This window comes from Centrocercus urophasianus, unplaced genomic scaffold (genome assembly GCF_019232065.1).
Source record: "Centrocercus urophasianus isolate 14NV4802_14NV808 unplaced genomic scaffold, USGS_Curo_1.0 seq_13, whole genome shotgun sequence".
In the NCBI taxonomy this organism is placed as follows: Eukaryota; Metazoa; Chordata; class Aves; order Galliformes; family Phasianidae; genus Centrocercus; species Centrocercus urophasianus.
Genome location: NW_024884475.1, coordinates 45847825 through 45859992, shown reverse-complemented (window position 1 = coordinate 45859992; position 12168 = coordinate 45847825).

Genomic DNA, 12168 nt, shown 5'->3' with positions numbered 1-12168 from the left:
CAGTTGGCTGAGAACGTTAATGGCGTCCTGGCTTGTATCAGAAATAGGGTTGCCAACAGGAGCTGGGAGGTGGTCTTCTCGTGTGCTTATCACTAGAGAGGCCACACCTCAAGTGCTGTGTTCAGTTTTGAGCCCTTTGTTACAAGAAATGCACTGAGGCAATGGAGTGTGTCCAGAGAGGACAAAGAAGCTGTGGAGGGACTGCAGTACAAATTTTATGAGAAGTGGCTGAGGGATCTTTAGGCTGGAGAAGAGGAGGCTCAGGAGAGACATTATTATACACTATAACTACCTGAAAGGAGGTTGTGGTGAGGTGAGATTTGGCCTCTTCTCTTGCATAGTTCGCAATAGGATGAGAGGGAAATGACTTCAAGTTGTGCCACTGGAGGTTCAGGTAGGACATTAGGCAAATTTCTTCTCTGAAAGAATGATCAGGTACTGGAATGATCTGCCCAGGGTGGTAATGGAGTCACCATCCCTGGAGCTGTTCAAGGAATCTTTAGATGTTGTACTAAGTGATGTTGTTTAGTGAAGAAATATTGGTGATAGGTGCTAGGTGGATAATCTTGGAGGTCTTTTCCATCCTTTATGATTCTTTGATTTTGAATTCTGAAGAAAACAATAAATAGGTTCTGCTGTTTGTGCTGACTTCTGGTAAAAACTGTGTTGCATATGAATCTCTTCTCTACTTCTTTCATTGCATCCTAACAATACCAATTCACTCTTTTAGAAGAACTTAAAGAACTCTTTAGTATTAAGTATTGCAAATTTGGATACTCACAGTATACGTACATAGAAATCTCTAGACTACTGTCATTTGCTCACATTTTAATTGAAAAATGGTTATTACATCTTTTATTTGTAATAGTAAAAGTGAAGAGAATTAAAAATTTCTAGTAAACTTGATCTGGTATTTATGTGAAAGTTGATTTGCATATTTCTACTTTATAAATCTCTAATTTGTTTTCTCTTTCTAAATCTTATTATCACCTTCAGTATTATGCTTCTGTAAATGCTTCTACAGTCTCCTTTAGTAGCTAACCTCATTCATTTCTTCCTGTAGCTTGAGAACACATACTCTTTCTAATCCAGTAAATATCCAACTCTTCTCATTTTAGTGCAGTTTGAAATTATTGCTTCTCATCCTGTTCTTATTGACCTCAGACATTATTTTCACTACCAAATATTCTTAGTTGATCTGCTTTATAATAGCATCATAACTTCATGGAAAAATTATCAAAAATTTGTTTAAAATATTTTTGAGTTGCTGAATTTAGACCATCAAAAGTTAGAGTGGGAATATTTGTTTCAAATAAACTGCTCTACAAAAACAGGCATAAACAGAAAATTAGAACCATCAGGGCTACAATTACATATCTTTCATCTGTTTTGTCCATTCAATCAGTGTTCACCTACCATTTGAAGAGAGAAGTAAGCTTTACATCATATCTTTCAGATAGTCAGGTTGGAAATTCATGGGCAGAAACAAGGAAACATCCAGAATTCACAGGTCTGTGACAATTGCATGAGTCATATTTGAGCCAGAAACTGTTAGGTTAGATTAAGTGGGGTGAAAATGTTACTTAGAGTTAGCTGCAATCTGCCACAGCCAAGACACAGCTTCTCTGTCCACACCTCCATCCTAAATACTAGACAAAAGCTACACAGTGAATTGTGGTAAGAATGATGGCCAGTACTGCCATCTATGATGTAGAGTTAAAATCAAAAAGCATCACAACATCACGAAAAAAAAACCCATTGAGTTACATTCTGATGAGGGCAGGGAGGTAACCTGACTTCTTAAATGCAATCCATTTAAGTAAAATAAGTACTGTGAAAGGTAGGATACTACTGTGAAGGAAGGATATTAGCTGTGTGTTGATCAGAACTGTGGATAGAGTTGGAGAAAGTAGTGATTCAGAAGACAATTCAGAATTCAAATTGAACAATTCAATTGCTGTGATAAAGTTTTATCTGTGCTACTGTATTATCCATTGTTGTGGAAAGGTTAAAAGAGTAGGAATAAGAAGGTCAGTTATTTCATATGATATTAATGAGGCCAGTCCTGGGACATTGCATCAGATCCTGTGTTTTGCAGGGACATCAGAGCATTAGGAAAGGTAGTGAACAAGACTAGTAAATCATAATCTGAGAGGAAGGGAAAATTCCTTACAGTAAAATGTTAAAAGTTTAATCTGCTTAGCTTATCAGAAAGAAGATTGAAAACGAATGTGACTGAAGTGCTTGAGTACCTCAGAGGGGCAGAAAGCAGTGGACATTTATTCTAAGGAGAAAATGCAGAATAATTAATGAGAGAGAGAGGTAGAAAAATTCAAATTGGAATTTAGATGCACAGTTTGGATTATAAAGTTAACTTAAGAGTATGTGAAACTGTCACGTTCAAGGTTTTCTGAAAGAAAAAAATATTAACATGTAATATACTGCTTTTCACGTATGCATAGTTTCTTGAGATAGAATGAAAAGAAATATGTAGAAGAGAGGGCTTATTTCAGAGTACACGTTTCAAGTCTCACACAGAAAACTTCAGATTGCCAAAAGACACACTATAGACTTGAGGAGCTTAAGGAAGGGAAGCAGTGAGAGTAGTTCGAAGTAGAAAATGATGCCTTCTAATGTTTTTTCTATCCTGATGCTGGGTAATAGGCTTGCAGCTGTTGGTCCTATAGCCTGTAATCTGGGGTGTAGGTTAAATGGGGTAATGATGGCCTATTTTACTAATTTACTTTCACAGCTGGATATTTGACTTAACCAGCAATTGTATGACACCACCTTCCTGCTTAGTACAAAGTTAAGCTCCAGAAAGGAAAATGCACTTGAGCTGCTCATAAACTACATCCAGCTTAAAAATCAGAGATTGACCACAGCTAGAAAAAAAGAAGAGCTATTAGTCTATCTGAGACATGCACCTGCACCGAGGAAAGAATTTTAAGCTAGATGATAACATTGTCATGAAAGCAAATATGAAGTGGCCAGGGATAAATTTAGATTGTAAATCAAAAGTCTTTCAAACACTGAAACACTTTAGAAATAGTCCAGCAGTTTAAGCAGGGATACAAAAACCCTTTTCTTTTTTGAGATGAAGCTTGATAAGAATATGGAATGCTCTGACATGTATGACATGCAGGTGATGGGACTCAGCTCTTTTCTAACCCCTCTACTGAGGATATGTAATTATTGATTGTTTTAATTTACTAAAATGATAACTAACTTAGTTAACATAGTTGCACAAGAGCACTGACATCTACAGAATTTAAATAGGAGAATCCATCTAGAAGCTGACAATTTGGCAAGCAGAAGAAATGTGGGTCATGAATTTGTGCTCCTGAAACTATTTAAAGTAGACGTTTTTGTTAGAGAAAACCTTACCATCTCTTCCATTCCTCCAAAGCAAAATGGTTGAGAAAAACTCTGCAAAGAGAATTTCACAATCTCAAAAATGTCTCCTCCTCTAAAGCTGTAAATATCAGACTGCTTTTCCCTTTTTTTTTTTTTTTTTTTTTTTTTATAAGAATCACAGTATTTCTACTTCTGATTTGTCACTTTCCTATCTGTCACAAACTTGTGCATGTTTTTACATAAGCACAATGAAGGAAAGGAATTTTACAAATGGAATTGCTTTACAAACACGCTTTATTTTAAGAGGTAAATATTCTCTTTCCTGTTGGTGCTACAGGTGGATATTAGAGATGAATGGATCATGTAGTGTGCTATAATTAGAATGTCCATTAGAAACTTCTCAAAGAATAGTTACTAAGTCCAAGTTAGAGCAGTCCACAAATTTACCTAATTCTGAAAGCTGTCTTGAGTTTTACTATCCTCATGTTGAATTCAACATATCTATTTCTTCCATCCCTAACTAAACATCCTATGTAGTTTATCTTGAAGATCCCATCTTAATGCCAAGTTACAGTCAGTTTTGACTTGCTGATTTTCCAATCTGACAATAAATCTTTTCTTTCATCTCAAATACTGACCATCTTAGCCTTCCAGTAAGGTAGAAATTTTGCACTTCATCTAGCAACATGTACTACAGAACTTTTAACAGAGCAGTGTATGATGCTTTGGATGTATTATAGTGGTCTAGTAGCAATTTTGTTTCATTGTTTAGCTTGTTTAACTCTCTGAGACAGCAGATGCGGCCAAACCCCTGAAGCAATCCAATTTGTGTGTATGGTCCATTCTTTTCAGGCATTATTTAAATGTTTTTATTGCACTTTTCATTAAATCTGCAGACAAGTTCAAGGAAATTTAATTGAATACTCATAACTACAACCAGCCATTTTGTACTCAAACGAATATCACAAACAGCAACACACAAAAGTATTTCAGTAAATTAATCTGAGTCAGTACTTATGCAGAGGTTTGACAGTAATAAATTAAGTTAGATTAATTAATCTCAAGAGTATGTCCTTTAATTCTTTGCCGGTAAGTAAGTTCCGGTGCCTGAATTGATTAATTTTCAAACGAAAAGTATTCACTTCAACCGTTTAATAAACAAGGTCTGCTAAAATAAAGTTATCCACAAATAGGTAGCACCAATTATCTTCATACTGCATATTGAAAAGTAGTAAGTGGTAGTAAGTTTTCCTAATAAGAAAACAATTAAGTCCTCTTCTGTGTATTAGGGGTATTGAATAAGATTAATGAGAAAAGTGAACGTTCTTAGAAAAAGTCAGAAGATTAAGGTTTTTATTTTTTCAAAAAGGGAGTCTCTCCAATTATCTGATCTGTTCATGAAAGTTGTTAAAGAACCAAAGCAATCACAGTTTATAGTATGTAGCATTTGCTCGTTATTTCAAGAGTGAACATGAACCTGATTTAAAAAAAAAAAAAAAAAAAAAAAGACATTTCTGAGAGGAAAAAGTTTCAAAATGTGATAGCTTTACACAAAATAAATAAATAAATGAAACAAAACCCAAAATTCTGATGGCCTGAAATCCTTCAAAATTAAAGCTTATTTTGGTTCAAAAATAAATAAGTAAAGAAATAAATAAAAAATCCCACTCTTTCAGAAAGATTAAAAACTATTTTCAATTTTAGAGAATTATATAGATGTAAAGGAGAAAATTTGTTTGATTTCTGTGGATAAAACTGTTTCTAAAATTTTTCCTTTTTTTCTGCATAGCTTTTCATTAAAATATATTTGTAGCATAATAGACATGTTCTTCTGTAGTGTGATGTGTTTAAATTTGCTACTTGAAGTAACTGAATCAGAAGATAAATGATTTTCAGTGTTTGGGATTTTGACAGCACATTTAAACTTCCAAAAGCTTTGGAGATGGGACAAATATTGCAGAATGGGTGCTGAGAAGGAGGTTAAATATGTTTAAAGCAAAAACTTTATTGCAGTTTTAAGAAGTTTTTAAGCAATCTTCTCATTCTTCTGGCAATTGTAATCCCTAAATAAAAAAGATGATAAACTTCTATTACTTGAGGCCATTCATCAACAATATTGGTTCACAAAAAGCTATGGCCATTTGAAAGCTATGAGAAAGAATCACCAAGATTGGAAAGACTTTCAAGATCATCCAGTCCAACCATCTACCTGTCGCCTCACTAAATCATGTCCCTTAGTACAGCATCTACATGTTTCTTGAACACCTCCAGGGATGGTGGCTCCAGCCCCTCCCTGGGCAACCTATTCCAGTACCTGACCACTCTTTCAGAGAATAAATGCTTCCTAATGTCCTGAATTGCCATGATGCAAATTGAGTCTATTCCCACTATTCTACTGCTAGTTACACAAGAGAAGAGGCCAACTCTCACTTTGCCATAATCTCCTTTCAGGGAGTTATGGAGAGCAATAAGATCTCCCCTGAGCTTCCTCTTCTCCAGACTGAACAATCCCAGTTCCCTCAGCCACTCTCCTTAAGACTTGTGCTCTTGAGAAGTGTCAGAGGATCATGGCTGCATAGATCTAGTTCTGAAAGAATCTGTAGTCACTGTTGTACCCTTCCAGCCAACACAGCTTCTTCTGAGGAGAAAAGTAAGACTCAAAATTAGACTCCTGATGTAAATTATATTTTGGAAGTCTCAGTCTCTTTACATTACTTGTACTTTGAGCCCAGGGTAATTTGGATACATGAATTAGATAACATTATGTTCCTGCTGTTTAAGGCTTGTGCAAGGAATTCTTCCTCTTCCTACTCCTTACTATTTTAGCAATAAAAAAGAATTCTACTTGAGCTTTATTCATGAATGAATGAATTTAATCCCGAGGGACCAAGAAAAAAGAAAAGCAAGTTTCCACTAGTGAAAGAGTATGTGGAGGAAGAGCATGACATATACTAAACCCAAAGATAGGAAATGAAGGAGAAAATTAAATTTGACATGATTCAAAAAGAGTGAGATTCTAGCTGTCTTTCTGTTCTGTTAAAACTGAAAATAAAGGATCTATAATACTAGCAATAGCAGTAAAGTATTGCTAATTAAAAATGACAGTTCTTTCATTTGTTGTAGGTCATGAAGTCATCAACTTCTGATGCAATATAAACACAGATTTTCATGTCCTGCACTGTTTAAAGATGTTATTAGCTCAGATTGGAACACAGAACTCTTAAATTCTGTGTACAGAGAAAGGACTGTCAGTTCCAATAACAGGAGCAGAAGCAGTATCTCACCAAGATTTTAAAGAGGTGATTTCTAACAAAAATTCTCAGGAAAAGTTCGAATATTTTCTGTGACAGGTTAGATTCTCCTACAGATTTTTCACTCTTTTAGATTTTTTTTTTTTTTTTGGTTACCTTTTTGTCCTCTTTGAGTAAGTTCAAAAGATCAGATTAATTTTTTTTTTATATAACACTGCAGAGATAATTAGAGTCACAGCAGAAATCATTGGACATATTTTCAGAAAAAGTAATACTTATGTGCTGCAAAGAATGAATTTTCATTTTTTTAAGAATGCTAATGATCCATTATTTATTATGATAGTGCCTTGAAAAGAAAAATAAATGAAAAATAAATAGGATTGCATCTCTATTATTCAAAATGTCTTTTCTTTCAAATTTGGAACGTATTCATTTTTCTTGTTCAGTGTCTGAAGCAATGTTGCATTTTAATGCTCTTTATTGTCTAGGCAACATTTACTTTTTGTTATGAAGTTTCTGATACCTTTACAGTGTTGTATCTCTTCCTATTTTGCAGCTGACCCCATTGCTCTGGTAATGCAGTCTTCCTCCAACACTATTTATCATAGAAGTGAGCTGGCTGTATATATTATAGCTTTTTTACAATATGTTTTAAAAAGATTTGGATTGCTGTAGTGTTTTTTAGCTTAAACTCTAAGGAGTTTCTAAGTTTAGGTCACTGAGACTCAATCTTCATTCTCCAGGTTAAAGGGCTCTGCAGTCTAGATGAGGCTCAATTTGGATACGCTTGTTTGTTGTTGGTTTTTTTCTTTTGTGACTCTATACATGTTTAAGCATAGTGATTGCTCCTGGCTCTGTCCTTCCCTACTCCACTCCCCACCTTTGGAAAAACGTGTATTTCTTTGAGTAAAGGAGGAAAACTGTTTTTTTTTTCTTTTTTCAGCACTCTTTATAATCCGCTGGATATGGTTCTCCAACTTAATTAAGAAATGGATTTGATAAATGTTGTCTCTCTAATTTTGCTCTCTAAGTCAAGTTCATTGTTGTCAACTGCAGTCATGCAGCATGTGGTTTTGCTTAACATATTTTATGAATTCTGGCTATATATTAAATATTTATTCCTAACTTTCCCAGAAGCATTCTTTTCCTTAGTAATCTCATATATGTTGTTCAACTTATTTTCATCAGTGATATAAATTTGGGTCCTAGTTTCTTAATTATTTTTAATCTCCTTTTTTGGGAATAAGAAGCTCATCAAGTATTTGCACAGAAAGCTGAAAAATATTCCAAATTCTGATATTTATAACTCTTCCACAGACCTACTATCTAGGCATTTCTGACAGCGCTAACTCCAAATTAAAGATAGATCCTTCCAAAATAAAATTACCTTTTGTTTTTCTTTGGTTAATTTTTGTTTGAATTGATGGAATATATCTGAATATAGACATTGTTAATCCTCAGTCTACAGTAGTCTGAGCTTGCATTACTATCTCATTATAAAGACTAATTTGTCTATTAACTGAAAAATGGAAAAAAGTTATTGGTGTAATGGACAGCTTTCAAAAGTGCCAAGCAAAATAATTTCAGAATTTTATCTTTCGTAGCACTAGATATCCTTCTATAAATGCATGTCAGAGCTGAACAATTGCATTAATTTTTGTGATTAATGAATGATTCCTCTAGCTAACTGAACACGTGCAAGAAATGATTGGTGTCTTTCATCTAATGAATAGTAATTTAATTGATGTCAGTGAGGAAACAATAGATTAAAAGGTGAGTTAAGTAAAAATAAATTTTTCCCTGGCTAAATACTCTAGACTATTCTTTCCTAAAGCAAACTTTGCACAAATCTAGGACCAATCCAGGAATACTGAAAGCAGAATACAGGTGTTTCTTTTATGTTTCTTCTCACATAATTATTTTTGTTTTTTTTACTCTTCACAAAAAAAAAATTCAAAGTTCTTAAAATATAATGAAATGTGAAAAATATCAAAACTAGATAAAAATTTTATTTTGAATGAAATCCCCAGGATTCTTGGAGACTGAATCACAATTAAATTAAACGCTTTTCCATTTGCCTTAGTGAAACTCTGCTTACAACAGCACAATAGTATTGTCCTGTATCTACAGCATATATCATTTGGCTCTTTTGAAGATGAGACTTTTTGTCCAAAATAAGTTTGATAAGACATGAGTTGTTACGGGGATGTAGAGTATAGCTTAAAGAGTGACTCACGTTAGCACAAAGTGTTTCAACAGGCATGATAACTACAGACAAGAAAAAAATTAGCAATAAATACAACTTAGATCTGTGCAAAATTCATTCCTGAAACAGTTCTTATGAAATTATTTATTTTGCTTAGTCAGCGAATTATGGTGTAGATACTGTTGTTACTATTGATTAAGGATTTACAAGTAAGATAAATATTACAGATGGGAAAATATGGTTTTATTATCCAAGTGTTTTACAGAAACATGTCTGTTTTAATGCTGTTGTAATGAAAAGCTGGCAGGCTTGCATGGAATCTGGTTAGGTCTCTTGCTTATTTTCTCAGCAACAATCAGTTTCCTAAAGATGACAGCAACTGAAGTAGGGATCTCAGATTCTAATGTTCAAAAATCTCTCTCAACATGACCCCCTTGGAATTGACAGAGACTTTTTTCCTTATGCAGGAAACTAAAAACAGGCTTTTTCCCTGACTTCCTTTCTTGCATAGAAAAAGTAATAAAATTATTTCAGATATTTGGAAATTTCCATGAGACAGGAATTATAATGTTCAATGAGCATAGTTAATTTACATGAGATAAATTAAGTATATTTTTTCTTTTCATTAGTTCTATCTAGATCTACACTATAATTCAATATAAGACTTTCTTTAAGGCAGCAACAGAGTTGAGCTTCAGGGTGATGTGGAGAATGACAGGATTCATGCTGCGTAATGACAGCACCCAGTGTTTGTAATACATGTACTGAAGCATATTGCTTACTGAATGAATCAGGGAAAATAATGTGAAGGTTAAAAAACAGTGCTGCTAGCCTTTCATATTTTTACCATAATTATCCTGAGTCACTACACTTACACATATTCTCTTACATACAGAATTCTCTTATGTATGCAGAATTACCCTTACATAAATGGTTTGTATTTGTATTTGCTACGCTAGTCTTGTTTATGCTCCATATGCAGTATCTGCTTGATTGTCATCTCAATCTCCTGCAAACAAATGGGAAAGTACCAGGTGAATGAAAAAAAATACCAAATGCAGTCTGATCTTATAGGAATAGCCACTTTTAAAAAGAATGAAAAAGACCATTCTGCTGACTGTTACTTAGAGGAGTTATATTTTAGGGAATCTAATCAAATATATACACTGTGATTGCAGAAAAAAAATTGATTACTTTTACATCCATCTGTGTACAGGAATAATAAGAACAATTTAAAACTTAAGTATGTTCTTAGAGTTCACTTGCAGTGTTAAAATTTTGAGATGTTTTAGAGATAACAATTTAACATGTATATTGAGAAACTGGACGCAAGTATCTGTTTTAATTCCTGTTCTCTTCTGTATTGTACTTTCTGTAATCATATATAACTGTCTCAGATGGGTGTATCCCATATTCATGTTCATTTTATACAGTAGTAGTCTCAATATTGTGTTCAAAACAGTTGATAATCCTATCTTCAGTGTGCAAGAGAATGCTCTCCTATCTTCAAGAACAGAAAATAGTATATTTCACTTAAACTCCTGCAATTTTTTCACTATAAACTATCTGATCTCATAGCATGAGATAGCGGAGAAATCATCATTCAGAAACATATCCCTTCATGGAGGCATTTTATAGGTACTTAGGCACAGAATTAGTATCTACCATAGAATACAGTGTTTAGTTATGTTTCAGCTATGTGAAGCCAGTGCTCAGAATGCATGACTAGAGTTGAGGTACACTGCTGTCCCATCTAGGGACCACTGCCCCTAGTCAGTGTCCCACCCTAAGTTACTCTTTGGAGTTTAGAAGGTTGGAGATAACTTTCAGATTGACTTCCCAGCTTTAAAGGATGCATTTTAACCCAGAGACTCATGTAATACTGGTGGATTAGGATGCAATTTTCTTATGGCCATTCTTTCTACAATCTGATATTGTAAAGCTGTTATGTGTTGCATATGTATGTTATATGTTATGTATATTTTATATAACATATAGGTTTATGTAGTGTATAGAGTGATTTTCTCTATATCAATATCTCTTCGTACACCTAGAAAACAATATCTCACAGAGCAAAAGACTTTTTTCCTAAAAAGCAATTAAAACAATTTTCTTTCAGCCAAGCACAGTAAATCACTATTGATTACATAACTTTTACTTTTGACCTCAAAAATGAAAAAGAATTACACTACCATTTTCAGAAAGTTACCACTCTGTGACATTTATTTTATTTATCTAGTAGGGCACCCTTAGCCAGCAGATATGTTGCTAACTAAACTGGAAGTTTAGATGGTCACTGCAGCTGAATACATTTTAGCCTATATATGCCCAGAGCATGGACCTCTTTGTGTGTTACTGAATTTAACAAATGATGGTGCATTTTTAAACTTCATGAAATTAAAAGCCTTTCAGGAACTAGATAGAAGTTGTTTTTTTTGTTGTTTTGTTTTGTTTTTTAATCAAAGGCCACAGTATCACATTACAAAGAAACTTTTCACAAAAAAAAAAAAAAAAAAAAAATCAACCCACTAAATCCGTAGGCTCTGCAATCACCCATTAAGATGTAATAATAATTATTTTTAAAAAACAACTTTTTAAAGAATCATGCTGACATAACTATATTTACTCAGTGGTTAGTCATGAAAATTAAAGTTATTTGAAGGTGATCATATTAAAAATTGTGTAGACTTCTAAAGAGCCAATCTAATAGAAAAATACTTGGAAACAATTAGTTCTGGTACCTCCAGAGCCTTGGATAGTTACAGATGATATTTTGGTTCTCATTAGGTTCATTTTTTACCTTTCAAGATTCTGTAAGAGAATGCATATTCTGTATGAAACTAGAGATAGTTCTATGCAGGGTAGGGATTTATGCAAGCTGCACATAGTTGTAAAGCTTTGAACAACAGTGAAGTCTGTAGCACCTTCTAATATATTAATAAAATATGGAGTGCAACAAAGGATAAAATCCTAAAACAATAGGTTATATAGTTAAACTCCATCTTGAATTTTTAATCAGGCAGAGGGAAAAAACCTATCCTGCTCTTTTAAATGACATATCTATGCTCATTTTGCTTATGAAACTCTTCATAAATTAGTTTTATCTCCAAGAGTGACATAAAGATTAATAGCAACTCACAGCCCCACAGTTTAGAAAAATTTAGTACTCCTGTGTTTGCTTTCTGCTTACTTTATTGTTTCACAAAATTAATTTTACAGTTTAGTCAATTAGCTCTGGGGGGTCTTCAGCTTTTTTACATTCTCTCAAAATGGCTTCCCTTGGAAAATGCATTTAGCTAGTTCTTGTCACCAAATACAAACTTCAGTAAAGACAATATTGAAAAGAACTGATCT